The sequence below is a fragment of the Rhinopithecus roxellana genome, chromosome 17 (assembly GCF_007565055.1).
Source record: "Rhinopithecus roxellana isolate Shanxi Qingling chromosome 17, ASM756505v1, whole genome shotgun sequence".
NCBI lineage: Eukaryota > Metazoa > Chordata > Mammalia > Primates > Cercopithecidae > Rhinopithecus > Rhinopithecus roxellana.
In genome coordinates, this window is record NC_044565.1 from 115,122,896 (window position 1) to 115,140,825 (window position 17,930).

The window sequence follows — 17,930 nt, forward strand, 5'->3', positions numbered from 1 at the left end:
GGACATATTTAATAATCCAGGAGAAATCTTAAAGTATTATATTTCTAAAGATTTAATTTGTTATCAGTTAGTAACTTAGGTTCTTAAGAAAAATATGGTCTCAATGTTAAAAAATATATTTTCTTATTTTCTGGATTCTAAAGTGATTTCTTTGTTATTTTGTTCTTTAGAATTATTAGCATGTATGACATGTAATTCATATTGCAAAAATTACATGTATTCAATTGGAAAAGACCTTAAAATTCATCTAGCCCAATGATTCATCAAAGGCTCGAAATCTTACAGACCGTAGGATAGGAGAAACACATAAGGTCTTGAACTTTCTGGCCAAAATTCCCGGTGAATACAGAGCAGAGAGTTCTTCACCAATGACACAATCTCTATTACCATATATAATGTTTCCCCAGTAATGAGTTTTCTCCATCATCAGATTTTTAAATCATCTGAGCAGCCATTTAGGATGCTTTACAAATTCTTTTCTGTCATTAATAATGCTGTCACATGAGAGTGCTTCTCTCTGCCATCACTAGGCTCCTCTGACAGCTACCTCTTTTTGCTCACTGTGCTGCCATTTATCAGTATTCTGCATTTATGTTCCTTCAATCCATTTGGAAGTTCCACTGCATAACAATTTGAAATATAGAAATATGTGGTGGTGATGAATTTTAATAGTTTAAATCAGTTCTGGGGTGACTTGGTTCTTTGAATATCTATATATTTATCTTTGTATAAAATATACTTCTCTACATCTATTTCTGTCTCAGTCTCTATATCAGCATTTATAAAAATCTTGGTTGTATTTGCAATGATAAACTATATCAGGCTTTATAGAAATTTTCAGAGAATTCATACCAATCTCTACAATTTTTCAGGAATGAGCAATTTTTTAAGGTAGTCATAGGAAATAAAATAACAAGGTACATTCCATTAACTTAGCTTCAAAAATCAAACTAACAACAATTAATATAAGAAAGAAATTTGCATGATTTATATAAATGAAATGCAAATTTTCACTAAGGATCATGGATTAATTATGAATACTAGTCATGTTCTTAGTATTTCTCTGGACTCTAAAGATTCAGCATTGAAAAAACTAAAAACAATGCCACTATGAGTTATGCCATGGTAGAGAAAATTAGAAAGTAAATAGGAAATGTAACTTCTGGCAGTGATAAATGCTATGAAGAAAAATAGAACAAATGAAAAAGATGGGCTATTAAAGACGTGGGACAGAAAGAGGTAAGAAAAGTTGGCTTAGCTGAGGAAACTTCAGTAGAGACCCAAAATGAATTATAAACCTGATAGATTAGATAAACTGACACAAGGAATTATAATTGCTACAACCTTTCTGTAAAGCAATTTGGTTATCTCTATATAGTGCATGGGAGTCCACCAGTATAATTAGGGGTTAATCGTGGGAAAGGCAGGGCTAACGAGGGAATAACTAGTGCAATGAACCTGAACCATGCTGTAAAAAATAAATCACGTGAAATAAATGAAGACCTATTTTTTAATGAGAGCACTAAGTGTTGTAAAGATGTTAATATTCATAAAATCAATGCATACATTTATCCCAATAATAAATTGATGTATGGAGTTAAAGAGTACCCTCTATTACCCTCTGCCTACACCAGAAAAGAAAGATTCAAAACCTGTCAAAGTGAATGCAAAGTGAAAGAAACAAAAAATTCTGGTAAAACAGGAAAAATAATTTTCACAAGAAAATAATGATTGCATGCTTGAACAACTGTCTGTTAAATGCTATTATAAAAGTACTATAAGCAAAATAACAAGTTTGACAATGAAATAGACATGCATATCAATACAAAAGAAGGAACATAGTAACAGGTAAAAGTATATGTAATTTAACACAAGGTGATATCCCATATTCATGCAAAATAACAATGTATTTTTTGAGAAAATTGGATGACTATTAATGGAAAAAGGATAAATTGGTGCTCCTCCTCATACCTTAAAACAAAATTAAATCCGTTATACTTTGAAAGTTAAACATTAAAAATGAAACCACAAAAAAATTAGAAAAGTAAAGATGAAATTTTATTATTCATAATATTTAGTAATGAGTAAAAATACTACAATGTCAGCAAGTGAAATATAGCAAAGAGAATTTTAAAATATATATATATATGTGAAAGTAAAAAAAAAAAACTATTTTGAATACTTTTTACCAACCAGGTACTAGAAGCTTTGATATATAGGTGCCATTATTTAAAAGGAAAAAGAAGATATTCTCATAAAAATAATTTAAAACATGTACATCCAACTCTCAAAAGAAATATAATTCACCAAAAATCATCTACAAGAAATATTCAAATAAATTAAAATGAAAGCAAATTATACCTTTTGCAAACTCATAAACTCTCTCTATATAAATTAAAATTAAAAACTATTTACTATTAGCAATAGTTCATGATGAATTAGATTAACTCCTATTGGGAGCATTGCTTACAACCTTTCTATAAAGCAATTTGGCTATCTCTACATAAAGAATGTTTTGTAACATTCCTTTTACCCCTCAAATAATACTTCTAGGAATTTATGATAAGTGGATTACAAAGAAGAATGCATAGATATGTATAAATATGTTTGACCATTATTCAAAACATAAATGCCAAAGAGTGAACAATTACATGAATCGTGGTTTAGAGACATAAAGAGCTATTATGCAGACATTAAAATTGTATTTTTGTTAAATAGTAAAATGAGAATTTTTCAGATTAAAATATTTATATAACTATTTCATTTAATTTTCACAAAAGCATATTCTGTATTCCTGTGTTCTTAATTAAAAACGATAACGCTTAGGTAAAGCAAGTATTTCTCCCAAATCACACAAGCAAATTGGTATGAAGTCTAGATCAGACTGAATGTTAAGTATATGTTTACAAACTTATTTCTGTATTTCTCATAACAATATTTCATTTAAAAAGAAAAATTAGAACATACTACTAGATAAAGAGTGGCATGATGTAGGTACATGTACTTATTTATATGTGATGTTTATGTGTTTATACTGGCATGTGTTCCCATTCTTTTACAAAATTGATACGGAAATCACACTCTAAATATTATTGAATCTTTCTTTATAAGTACATATGTGTATTACATATTGAAGGAACAGAGATTAAAATAAAGTTACAGTGATTATACATAGGTGATTTTCTTATTGTTGTTTTTTAATCACCCTAATCTAAAATTGTTAAGTTGTTCAACGGAATTACAACAAATGTAACACATTATTGTTCAATATACACAAATGAATTTTCCAGTCTTATTTTTACATAGAAAATCTTTCCAGAATACTGAGTTAGACTGCATAGTCAACTCCCACACTTTTTGTAGACATACCTGTATGTTATCACTTACAGCATATTTTAAAATGTGTCCAAATATCTATTTCTTCTCTAATTCTAGACTGCTTTAGAGTAGTTTCCATAATATTCTTATTTTCCTTCACTTTAACTCCCTATTAGCACATAAGTGGGATTCAATAAATACTAAGTCAAATATTAACTTTCTAAAGGGTTTTCAATTTGCATATATATATATATATATATATTTAGGTTTGATCATGTGATGTTAACAATATTTGAGGGTTTTTACTTCTCAAATAAAAATAAAAATTGTTATAAATATAACAATCTCATATTGATCTAATTAAAATACTACATTAAGTAAAATATTTACTTGTGTTAATTTCCTGTATAACCAACTTTACATATATTAAATACAAAGTATACTTGTACTATAAAAGTAAATAAGTGAAGGTCCAGTTTGGCCACACATATGCTAAGATGGGAATGATATAGAAAAGATTAACATGGTCCCTGTGCAAGGATGACATAAATATTTTAAAATGTTTCATATTTAAAAATAAATAAATAAATGAGTTAAGAAGTGATCTATTGGTCCCTTATAATATCTTTACTCACGGTAAAATTGAACCATAAGTTTGGATAAGCTGAATCTCCAAGTTGGCGTTAAATGACCACAATAGTAAAGATTTGAAAAAAGTTGAAAAAGCTTTGAATTTTTATATATTTATAGGAGTATGCTCTCATTATGATAAATAATAGCATTTATTCATTTTAAAATATGCAACACCTTTTCCTTTGAAAAATTAAGGTGGGATATAAATAAAATGTAGGCATATTAGAGAATTGTATATAGTTAAGAATTAAAATAGATGATTTACTATTATGATACAATATACAGTACAGGCTGATGTAAAGTAATGGATCATATTTCTTAAAATAATTGTATGCTGGTGCACAAAATTGTAAATTAAGTCCACCTATTTTATGCATGGTGAAATCAAAGAAATAAAATCTTTGAAAATATTTATGTTTCATTCATTTCATATAAAATTTTATTGTTATTTGTTAGAACAAAACTTCCACATTTAAACATAAATCACCATATATGTATATTCTTAAAGAGGCATTTTATAATGCCATTATTATATAATACGGAAGATAGTATTCTCTGATCATATACAAAAATATTCTGGTAGAAATAAAATGAAAATAGATTTTTGTAAAATATTTTCTTTTCTTTTTGATAAGCTAAAGCTATCATTAAACATCCCGAATCACTGAAGGAGTTGTATAAATTCATACACCATGAGTTCTCTCCTCTTACCAGAGATGTGTTAGAATGCAAGAACAGATTAGGAGAAAGTCATATATTTTATAAAATCACCTTCAGTGATTCACTAGGACCTTGCAAATTCCCAGTTACAACTAATTAGATTATGGAATGAAGTAAAGAGACTGTTCTTGGATAACATCAATAGGCTTTAGAGTGTGTATATGTGTGTAAGTGTACAATGAATTGTTTTATATGTATATTTGTAGTGTTCTGCAACAATAAGCATAATTAAATATAGAATCATTCCATCACCCCTCCAAGAAACTTCATATGCATTGCAAGATGGTCCCCACTTTCCTCCTTAACCCCAAGCCTAGGCAACCACTAATCAAATTTTTTTCTCTGTACATTTGTCAATTATGGACATTTCATATAAATGGAAACAGACACTATTTAGTCTTTTGTAACTGTTTTCTTTCATTTATCATAATGTCTTCATAATATACTCATGAAACAACCTTATTGCTGATATGGAGAAAGTTTTTGTGGTTGGGGTAGATCAAACCACCTACAACCTTCCCTTAAGCTGAAGCCTAATTCAGAGCAAAATCCCAACTCTCTAATTCTGTGAAGGCTGAGAGAGGTGAGGAACCTGCAGAAGAAGATTTCAAAGTCAACAGAAGTTGGTTCAGGAGGTTTCAGGAAAGAGGCCATCTCTATAACAAAAGTACATGGTAAAGCAGCAAGTGCTTATGTAGAAGCTGCAGTAACTTATCCAGAAGATCTAGCTAAGATCATTGATGAAGGTGGCTACATTAAACAACAGATTTTCATTGTAGGTGAAAGAGCCTTATATTAGAAGATGTCATTTAGGACTTTTGTAGTTAGAGAGAAGTCAACGCCTGGTTTCAGAGCTTCAGAGGACAGGCTGATGCTCTTATTAGGGATTTATTCAGCTTGTGACTTTAAGTTGAAGCCAATTCTCATTTACCATTCCAAAAATCCTAGGGCCCTTAAGAATTATGCTACATATACTATAATGTGTTACGTAAATGGAACAACAAATCCTGGATTTTATCACATATGTTTACTGAATGGTTTAATGAAGATACACACACACACACACACACACACACACACACACACACACACACACACACATATATATATGTATTTTTTTTTTTTTTTTTTTGAGATGGAGTCTCACTCTGTCATCCAGGTTGGAATGCAGTGGCACGATCTCGGCTCACTGCAACCTCTGCCTCCTGGTTCAAGCAATTCTCCTGCCTCAGCCACCCAAGTAGCTGGGACTACAGGTGCCTGCCACCATGCCCAGCTAATTTTTGTAGTTTTAGTAGAGACAGGGTTTCACCCTATTGGCCAGGCTGGTCTCGAACTCCTGACCTTGTGATCTGCCTGCCTCAGCCACTCAAAGTGCTGGGGTTACAGGCATGACCCACAGTGCCTGGCCAGATTACTGGATATTTAAGCCCACTGTTGAAGCCTACTTCTTGGAAAAAGAAGATTCCTTTGAAAATATTGTCACTCATTGACAATGCACAGTTTCACCATGAGTTCTGATGAGTAATAGTGTTTTCATGCCTGCAAACACAGTATTTGTTCTTCAACCGATGGATCAAGATGTAATTCTGGCTTTCAAGTTTTATTATTTTAGAAACATATTTCATAAGGCTATTGCTTCCATGAATGGTGATTCCTCTGATGGATCTGAGCAGAGTAGATTGAAAATCTCTGGAATGGATTCATGGTTATAGGTGCCATTAAGAATATTTACGATTGATGGGAGGAGGTAAAATATCAACACTCATGGGAGTTTGGAAGAAGTTGATTCCAGTTCTCATGGATGAGTGAGGGGTTCAAGACTTCAGTGGAATAATTAACTATAAATGTGGTGGAAATAGCAAAATAGCTAGAATTAGAAAAGAGTCTTGAAGATGTGACTGAATTGCTGCAGTCTCTGGCCAAACTTTAAGACAAGAAGTTGCGTCTTATGGATAAGCAAAGAAAGTGGTTTATTGGGATAGAGTCTACTCCTGGTGACAGTGCTGTGAACATTCTTGGAATGACAACAAAAGAATTAGAATATTACATAAACTTACCTGTTAAAGCAGTTGGAGGGTTTGAGAGAATTGACCCTTGTTTTGAAAGAAGTTCTACCCTGGGTAAAAGGCTATCAAATGGCATCATATGTTACGGAGAAATCTTTCATGAAACGGAGAGTCAATCAATGCAACAAACTTAGTTTTTGGCTTATCCTAAAAATTGCTACAGCCACCTCAACCTTTAGCAACCACTCCTTGATCAGTCAGCAGCCATCAACATTGAGGCAATACTTTCCATCAGCTGAGATGATCATTAGAAATTTTTAGCAATAAAATATTTAAAATTAAGATAGGTACATTTTATATACATAGTGCGATTGACTCTTGTTTTGATAGAAGTTCTACTCAGGGTAAAAGGCTATCAAACGGCATCACATGCTATGGAGAAATCTTTCATGAAAGGAGGAGTCAATCAATGCAGCAAACTTCTTTGTTGTCCTATCCTAAGAATTGCCACAACCACCCCAACCTCTGTCAAGCACACCTCCATCAGCCAGCAGCCATCAACATTGCCTTCATTTATTTCTGTGCATTCTCGAAGTCTTTGGTAGCATTTGCTTAATCAATATAGCTTTACTCTCATCTTCCTATTTTGTACTGTTAATGACAAATATATGACAGTCTTATGTTTTAGATAAATTACTTTTTAAATCAGATAAAAGAAAGAGAGAAAAGTAATACATATTTATGCTTTCCTTTAGAAATGTATAATTGTCTTTCCCAGTTCCCCTTGTTTATTTGTATGGATTCTGATTATTTTCTGGGGTCATTTTACTTTTGTGAAAATCTTTCTTTACTGTTTTTTGTAATGCAAATCTGCTAGAAAAAGTTGTCTTCATTTTTGTTTTTCTAGGAATGCATTTTTTAATTAAAAAATAATTTTGTGAAATATACCATCTTTGGTTGACAGTTATTTATTCTTTCAACACTTTGAAGATGGCATCACACTGTATTCTGACTTATATTGCTTCTAAAGAGAAAGCAGCTGTAAATTTTCACTTGTGTGTGATCACTTATATGTGATGAGTTGATCTTGTGTTCCTGCTTTTAAAATACAGTTAACCTCCCATATCCAGTGGTTCCACATTCATGAATTCAATTAACTGTGGGTCAAAAATATTTGAAAAAAATAACAATACAACAAAAATACCAATAAAAAGTAATGTAGTATAACAACTATTTACCTAGCATTTATATTGTATTAGGCATTATAAGTAATCTAGCGATTATTTAAAGTATACAGGAGGATAGGTTATGTGCAAATACTGTGTCATTTTACATGATACACTTGAGCATCTGCAAATTTTGGTATTTATGGAGGGGTCTTGCAAACAATCTCCCATAGACATCGACAGCTGATTGTATTCTCTTTGTCCTTGTCCTTCAACGTTTTATTATGATGTGTCCTGGTGTGGATATCTCTGTGTTTATCCTACTGGGAGTTCACTGAGCACTTGTTATATTTATAAGTTAATATTTTAATCAAAGTTGATAATTTTTTCTGCCATCGATTCACCCATTTATCTGTCTGTGCTTCTTCGGGTACTGTTAGTGTATATATATATATATGGGTAGTTAATGTCATTTTACATTTTTCTGAACCTCTATTTATTTGTCTTTATTATTTTTTCCCTTTGTTCTTCAGATTGTATGCTCTCCATTAAGCTTTGAGTTCTTGTTATGTTCTTTGACATTTTTGTTTGTTTAATTTTGACATCTGGGCCTTCTCACCAGCAATTTTTTTCCTGCCCATGGATCATACATTCTTGTTTTTCAATATGTCTCATAACTTATTTTGGCAAAATAATGAACATTTTAGAAAAGATACTGTGGTGTCTCTGAAAATTGATGCCTCTGGGGCCTTGTTTTTGTTGTCATTTGCACTTTTGTATATAAATAAATAAATAAATAAATAGGTAAATATAGTGACGCTTGCATTATTTTAGTTGTCTTATATATTATATAATGTTTAAGGCTACATTTATACATATTACACTAAAAAGTACACTACATATTACATGAATGTGTATGAGCCCCTGGCTCAGGGCCTTGCAGGCTACAATCAAAGTGCTGGCCATCCTGTTCTCTTTTCTGCTGCTCAGAGTCCTCAGTTTTAGGACTGAAGTCCTCAGATACTAGATGATTCCTTGCAATTACCTGTCATGTGGCCCTTTCCATAGGCAGTTTATTATATGACTGTCTCTTCTTTAAGACCAGTAACAGAGTCTCTCTCTCTCTCTCTCCCCCCAACCTCCTTTTCTCTCTCTCTCTCTCTCTCTCTCTCTCTCTCTCTCCCCCGCCTTCTCCCTCTCTCTCCCCTTCTCTTTTTCTATCCTTTTCTCTTTCCTTCTCTCTCTCTGCCTCCTGTTCTCTCTCTCTCTCCCTCCCTCCCTCCCTCCCTTTTTCCCTTCTTCCCTTTCTCTCTCTCCTCTATCTCCCTCCTCTCTCTTTTAAATTGGTTAAGTCAAATTTTAACATGAGGTGAAATAATGACAGTAACTATCTCATTATTTTTGCCATAGTCTATTGACTAGAGGGAACTCAAAGTTTCTTCCCACATTCAAAGGCAGGGAATTATATTAAGGTGTGATTTATTGTAGGTTATCCTGTAGTGTATCCAACATACATACATAAGTATACGTATATATAATAGCATTGGGTAAAGAGTTTACAAGTGTTATGTTTATTTTCCCTTGGTATTTTTCTGTGTATAGCAGGTGTCCATATATTAATCATTTATTGTTTTTAGTGATAATTCATGAATAAATTAAGCTTTTGGCAGAGTCTAGAAAGCAAAAAAAAAGAGTTCAAACAGAGAAATTATTACCTGTCTCAGACCTACCCTGTCTGGCTTTTCCTCTGAGTCCAGTGGGCATAATAGGGTACTGTTTCTTAAATCTTTTTTTTTTTTTTTTTTTTTTGAGATGAAGTTTCATTCTTGTTGCCCAGGCTGGAGTGCAATGGTGCCATCTTGGCTCACTGCATCCTGCACCTCCCAGGTTCAAGCGATTCTCCTGCCTCAACCTCCTGAGTAGCAGGGATTATAGGTTCCTGCCACCACTCACAGCTAACTTTTTGGTATTTTTAGTAGAGATGGGGTTTCAGCATGTTGGCCAGGCTGGTATCAAACTCCTGACCTCACGTGATGCACCCTCCTCAGTCTCCCAAAGTGCTTCTCAACTCTTAAGGGAAAATATTGGAGTTCTTGTTTTTATGAATGAGTTAATTGCAAAAAGTTGTGAGTTTAAGTCTTAATAACTGTTTGTGTCACTATAGGTCATTTATGTCTGGTAAATGAGAATATTCTGAATATTATCTATGGAGATTATAAATTTTATATCATAATTAGTATTGAATATGCAATTTGTGATTTTTATAATTTTATGTATTTCATACAAAGACCATTAGTTCATGATTTTTTTCTGTTTTATTTAAAAAGAAAAAATGCAGAAGAAAAAAATTAATTTTACAGGATGACATATAAAATAAGTTAAATATACAATCGAGAAGTCTGAAAGCAAGTTGAGATACAAGCAGGCTCCTCCCTCAAACTTTAGTAATCATTTATCTATATAATATCTACATAGTCATCATCCTATGATGACAAGAGCCATGCGTTCCCTATTCACTACTATTCCCAGTGCTCAACAGAGTTTCTAGGAAATTGTAGGTGTTAGCAAATATTTGCTAAATGTCGTAAAAGGGAAGCTGACACGTGAACAACCTATGCCCCATTCTTCCTGGTGAAACAAAATTGGAAAGAGACTTTCAAGCAATATTAAAATTATATGCCATTCACTAGATGTAACATAATAAAATATTAATAATGAATTATGTAATATATAAATGAAATATGTTATATAACAGAATATAGTACATTAATTCTATAACCTAAAAAATAGTTTACTCCTAAAGATTATCATTTTCATTTATCTATATTCACATTCTTGAATTCATATTCAAGGAATAATTATTTATTTCTTTTTTTTTTCCTTTGAGACAGAGTCTTGCTCTGTCACCCAGGCTGGAGTACAGAGGCACGATCTCAGCTCAATAAAACCTCTGCTTCCCAGGTTCAAGTGATTCTGCTGCTTCAGCCTCCTGAGTAGATGGGATTACAGGCATGTGCTACCATGCTCAGTTAATTTTTGTATTTTCACAAGAGATGGTGTTTCACCATGTTTTTCAGGTTGGTCTCGAACTCCTGACCTCTTGTGATCTGCCAGCCTTGGCCTGCCAAAATGCTGGGATTACAGGCAAGAGCCACTGTGCCTGGTCTCAGGCTAGAAAACTGTAGTTTTGTTTTAGCTAAGTCTTGCATTTGGGTGGTGTTTGGGGATGGCTAAATTGTGACCAAAAATTCACCTTAGATAATGTCAGTTCTGGCACCTCCAAAAAGAAATAAAGGTTACTGCCCAACGTAATTGCAGTTTCGGACCACAAGTTTTAAATTATTATAACTAGGCTCAAACATATCTTTATTAATCAAAATAGGAACCATTACAGTTGGCGCATTTTTTGTCAATGAGAAATAAGTTTGTTTATACATGTAGTGTAAAAATTCACGTTTCAGGATTTGGTGAACTCTTGGAAAGCATTTTCTGCATCCTGCTGTTTGTGGAAGTGTTTTCCCTGCAAAATATTGTCCAGATCCTTGAAGAAGTGGTGCTCAGTTGGCAGGAAGTCAGATGAATATGGCAGACAAGGCAAAACTTTGTAGCCCAGTTCATTCAACTTTTGAAACATTGGTTGTGTGACTTGCCATCTGGCCTTGTCGTGGAGAATCAGGCCCTTTCTGTTGACCAATGCCGGCTGCAGGTGATGCAGTTTTCAGTGTATCTCATTGATTTGCTGAGCGCATTTCTCAGATGTAATGGTTGCACCGGGATTCAGAAAGCTATAGTGGATTGGACCGGTAGCAGACCACCAAACAACAACCACAACCATTTTAGGGGGCAAGTTTGTCTTTGGGAAGTGTTTTGCAGCTTCTTTTCAGTCCAATCACTCAGCTGATTATCATGTTATCAGATAAAATCCTTGTTTTGTCACACATCAGTTTATTAGAGAAATGGTTCATTGTTGTGTAGAAGAGGACACTTCAAAACGATTTTTTTTTTCGTTTTTCTCTCAGCTCATGAGGCACCCACTTACGGAGTTTTTTTCACCTTTCCGATTTGCTTCAAATGGTGAACAGCCATAGAAAGGTCGACACTGAGTTCTTCAGCAACTTCTCCTGTAGTTGTAAAAGCATCAGTTTTGATAATTGCTCTCAGTTGGTCGTTGTCAACTTCCAGTGGCCAGCCCCCTATGCTCCTCATCTTCAAGGCTCTCGTCTCCTTTGCAAAACTTCTTGAACCACCACTCCAGTGTACATTCATTAGCTTTCCTGGGCCAAATGTGTTGTTAATGTTGTCAGTTGTCTCCGCTGCTTTTCGACCCATTTTTAACTTGAATAAGAAAATTACTTGAATTCGCTTTTTGTCTAACATCATTTCCATAGTCTTAAATAAACACAAAATAAAGAGCAAGTAATAAGTTATTAGCAAAAAAGCATAAAGTAAGAAATGTGCTTTAAAATGATGTAAACATAACAACATTGATTTAAGAATTTAAGCCAATGTCAAAAAGCAAATTTCAACAATGCAAAAACCGCAATTACTTTTGTACCAGTCCCACTATTCCTCTTTTAAAATATTAATCCGTTTACAAAGATAACAGCTAAGATAATTTGTTGTAATTCTGACTAAACTTTTGTTTTAAGAAGCCAAGCTATAATATGTTTAGAATATGTCAGTGTCAAAACAGTGAACTAATTTTTACAAATTAAGGAAAAACAAAATATTAGAAAACTTGCTATAATAAATCAATAGTCCAAATGCTTACCCCTTGTTAATCTTTTGGGTAATCACAACATGCCTGAGATAGATCAATGAAATAAAGACAAAATTAAGTGCTATTTGGACAACAAAACATAGGTGAACAAAGTTCTCAAAGCCTCCCTATTCTCAAGATTGTGTAAATGGATAGATCATACATGAATAAACTGGTAAGTCAAAGAATAATTAAAAGTTGAGGCCAAGAGGCTTTTTGACCAACAGTCCTAAAGGGAGTCTGGCTAGAGTAAGGCAAAACATTTCTGCGTCTGAGAGGAAATGGAGAATTCTACAACTTACTACGGCAAGGTTTTGAGCACGAAAACATAGAGGAATTAAAAAAGAAAAAAAAAAAAGACTGGTCAGTAGTAATGATGCAATTGCTAATATTATTTGGTTGAAGCTTAATAAAAATCTCCTGCCCAAAGTAAAGATAGATCCTAGACAATGGAGAGACTTTACTTATGAATAAGAATCTAATTACTTTAGGTATCAGACTTCATACAATTTCTGGCTGTTTCCCTGTTATCTCTTCTAGATCTATTAACTATAAAATCAACAGCTAGTGTCTTAGTACTGAGCTATATCTTGAGTGATTTTTTAAGTGTCGGAGTGAAAGTTAAAAATTGTAATTAAGAGTGGAAAACGGTATACATATGTAACAAACCTGCACGTTATGCACATGTACCCTAGAACTTAAAGTATAATAAAAAAAAAAAAAAAAGAGTGGAAAACGGATTTTATTAAAGACATAGCAAAATAAATAATATAGCATCCAGATAATGGAACATAATTAATAGAGCTTACAGTAAATGTTTCAACTATATACCTATATTTTATTACAGTTTATGGTATGGTGAATGCGCTATCATCTGAACCATCCCTCAAAAAGGACAACCTATGTGAAAAAATTAATGAGCTTTGAGTGTTTTCTTGTTGGTAGTGCATCTATAGATGGTTTGTTTTGTTCCTTTTAGTTTTTCAATATTATCCAAATGCTTCATAATGAGTTTATGTTAATATTACAGTAAAAAGTATGTCATTATTTCTATTTTAATAACATTGTGTGTAGTTCTATTCCATTACTAATACATTAATATTCATTTTACAAGCCCCAAATTTGGTTTCACAATCTGGATAAACTCCTCAGAAGTTTTTTGAAAGAGTGTATGTGTTTGTGTGTTGTACATGTGTGACTGTGTGTGTATGTGTGTCTGTGTCTGTGTTTGGTTAATTTCTAAAGCAATTGCACCACCATGGTGCAATGGTATTGTAACTATTCTTATTAAACTTACTGTGTCAAAAGCAGGAACTAGGATCTTAGAAAAAAATTGATATAAAGTGGGTGCTTGACAGATTATTGTTAAGTGAATGAATGAAGAAAGAAAAAGTAAAACATTAGAGAAAATCACTCTTTTAGAAAAGAATTTAACAGACAATTGTTGAATTCTGTATTGCTATCCAGGATATGATCAGTGTAAAAAATTGTTTTACTAAATAATGTGTCATTTGTAATAGAATTTTAGGGAATACAGAGCAATGGGCAAGATACAACTAAGAGAATGAAGTACCTGGACTAATCACTAAATCACTGTGAAATCTTTAGCAATTCATTTCTACTCTCTGAAATGCAGAACTTTTATTAAATATAATATTGGCAATTAACCAAAGAACCTCTAAATTCTCCTTTGCATTTGAGCCATTTGTTCCATGAATCTGTTGTCCATGGCATGTTTATGGCTCTTAGATTTTTCAAATGAAATATCAGCACGGATATTATAAAAAGTGAAGATTCCTTACTATATTTAATTTAGTGAAAAGCTTAAAAAGGCATGAAGTTATACTAAACAAATTAGCCTTTTTGAAAAGAAGAACAGTTTCTGACATAAATTCTAGAATGCATGATTTATTTTTTGCTGTATTAGTTTAGTTTAGAGGAAAATTAAAATTTTATATTCCAGTAACTATGTCACGTTTCATGTACATATCAGTACAATTAATTACCTAACAACAAATAAAATTTTGTTATGTATCTATAAATTTTCTAATAAAAGAAATTGAATTTAAAGAGATGGACTACCTGACAGAGCTACATTTGGAATGCAGGGCTCTCTGATTTCTACACATTAATTATCTCCTAGATTGTAGCCCCCTTGAAGATAAATCCTACATGTTGTTTGCCTTTATAATCCTCACCCTTTTCCTTTACTCCCAACATTAGACAAATAACCGTATATTTAGAAAATATTCAGTAATGGTTGAATGAAGAAAGCAGAACAGAATGGGGTAGAATGAAATAGGAGAGGATGAAATGGGCTGAGCTCCAGAGGAATGGAATAAATTAAAATGAAATTGAATGGAAAAAAAAAAACTGGAATGGAATGGATTGCATTGAAGTGCGAGAAAATATTTTCTTTTCTTCCTCTTTACCTCTGCATCTAATATCTGTCTTTGCCCAAGTATCTGCCTAAGTATTTAATGACCATTAGACATCCTTTCTTCTGACCTACTGAAATAGTTGAGTTAGGCAACACTGAAATAGGCCAAGCTTATTTATTATTTTTGCTATAACTAATATTTGTTAATTTCTTCATCTGTTATTTTAACCCTTACATATTGCCTCTTCCTGATAGGACAGTGAACCACTGTCCCACCATCCTCAGTGGTGGTGTCTGCTGAACCCCATAAGTCCTGTTCAGAGTCCTCAAATTCCAAAATGAGAGTCATTGTATTTTCCCTCAGAGACAACTACTGTGAAGCCAACAAAAAGAACAAAAAGAGAGCTTTGGAGTGTAACTTAAGATTTAGGATACAGATTGTATAGTCCATTGTGTGCTGCTATAAAGGAATACCTGAGAATGGGTAATTTATAAAGAAAAGAGGTTTATTTAGCTCACAGTTTTGCAAGCTGTACAGGAAGCATGGCACCAACATTTACTTCTGGTCAGGACCTCAGGAAGTTTTTATTTATGTTGGACAGCAAAGGCCAACAGGCCAGTCACATGGTAAAAAGGGGAACAAAAGAAAGGAGGGCGATCCCAATCTCTTTAATAACCAGATCCCACATGAACTCATTGTTCTGAGGAGGGCACCAAGCCACTTATGACCCAAATACCTCCCAATGACCCCATCTCCAACACTGGGGACCACATTTCAACTTGATATTTTCAGGAAAAACATCCTAACAATATCACATGTAGATCTCTTTTGCTTTTGCTTCAGTACCTGCAAAATAGAAATGATAGTGGGACTCACACTATATGTGGTGTTTAGAATATTGCTTGACCCTTAATAAGAATTTAATAAATGTTAGTGTTTATTATTTACCTGAGTGCCCTTTGACATTACATTTCTTTTTATTCAATTCCACATTTCAAGAAAGAAGCAGTAAAACAATATGTATTGTGCATTTCACATGTGCCACACATTTTTGTTTTGTTTTGTTTTAGGTGATGCATGCAGCCCTGAACAAATAAATCAGGTGTCTGACCTTATTAGGTCCACATTTGTGGTTTGTGTATCTGTCTGTGTCTGTATTTTGTGACTACAGCTGAAGCTAATATAAACTAAGAAACCAGTAAACAAAATAATTCCATGTGTTAAGTAAGTTAAAATGAAATTAACTGTAATAGGAGAGGGAGTTTTTGGTTTGCAATTCTAATTGGCTAGGGGGAAGGAAGCTAATTTGTTGGAGGTATGGCTAGGCTGAGATGCATGGGTAAATGAGGAAGTTGTTAAGTCGTTTAAAAAATCGGAGAAAGAGACCGGGCGCGGTGGCTCACGCCTGTAATCCCAGCACTTTGGGAGGCTGAGGCGGGCAAATCACGAGGTCAGGAGATGGAGACCATCCTGGCTAACATGGTGAAACCCTGTCTCTACTAAAAATACAAAAAAAATACCGGACGTGGTTGCGGGCACCTGTAGTCCCAGCTACTCAAGAGGCTGAGGCAGGAGAATGGCGTGAACCCAGGAGGCGGAGCTTGCAATGAGCCAAGATCACGCCACTGCACTCCAGCTGGGGCAACAGAGAGAGACTCTGCCTAAAAAAAAAAAAAAAAAAAAAAAAAAAAAAAAAAATCGGAGAAAGAAACAATTTCAAGGAGAAAGAACAACAAATTGAGATAAGGAATATCTTGAAATATTCAAGGAGCAGATGAGTAATGAGTGCAGTTGAAACATAGTGAGTTAGATGTATGTCTTCAGTGGGGACAAAGTGGGGGACAGTATGCTTGAGACAACTTTGAAGAATGAGACAAGGGTCAAAGCATATATGGTTATTATTATTATTATCTAAGACAGGATTTCATTCCATTGCCTAGGCTGGAGCACAGTGACATGATTATGGCTCACTGCAGCATTGACCTCCTGGGCTCAATCAATCCTCCCACCTTGGCCTCCCAAGCAGCTGGGACTACAGGTGTGTGCCACCACTCCCAGCTAATTTTTTTCTTTTCTTTTTTTCTTTCTTTCTTTTTTTTTTTTTTTTTTTTTGTAGAGACAGGGTTTTGCCATACTGCCAGGGCTGGTCTCAAACTCCTGTGCTCAAGACATCCACCCACCGTGGCCTGCTAAAGTCTTGGGATTATAGGTGTGAGCCACCATGCCTGGCCCCATGTAAAGTCTTGATTACTGTGAAAGGAATTTAGGTTTTATTCTAAGATACAGGGAAAAGTATTTGTAGAAGAGTAACTGATTTGTAGGAGAGTAACTCTATCAATGTTGGATAGAAAATTGATTGCAAGAATGCTTGAGTCAAGAGCAAAAAGGGTACAGAGGATAAGACAATAACTCCAATGATTAATCTAGAATCTTGATCAGGGCGTAATGGAAGGGAGTAGAGGTGACATGCTAGATGGCATGCATGGGTCAGGAGAGATGAGTCACGATATTGTCATGTCTTCAAAATTGGAGGCTACTTGAGAATTCTGGTATGCGAATAGAAATAATCAAACAGAGAAATAAAAATCATGATGTGGAAGAGAGAAGGTTTAACCAAAGGAATAAATCCTTCTGATTAACATCCTTTATGATCACAACACATCCACCACTTTCCTAGGACAAAAGCACAGTTAGTAAAACTTTCATAAAAATACAACCCAGCAAAGGCCTCAGAATATAAAGGAGAAGCACCCAGAAAGCAGAAAATGATTGCGAGATTCAAGTATGGCAGAACAGAAAATGAAATAAAATAGTGTCAAAAATATGACAAAAGCCTCATCTTCTCTGCACATTCTACCTTGGAATTATTGCCACTGTATCAGTCCACTTAACTGACCCACATTGACAAATTGACTTGGTATAAACTTACTCCAAGAAGAAAAAT

The 17,930-nt window shown here is 33.8% G+C and overlaps 1 pseudogene; it reads left to right on the forward strand.

The window, feature by feature from the left end:
- The first annotated feature begins 3,793 nt into the window (after positions 1-3,793).
- LOC115894404 lies at positions 3,794-3,892 on the forward strand (annotated as a pseudogene).
- The last annotated feature ends 14,038 nt before the right edge of the window (positions 3,893-17,930 follow it).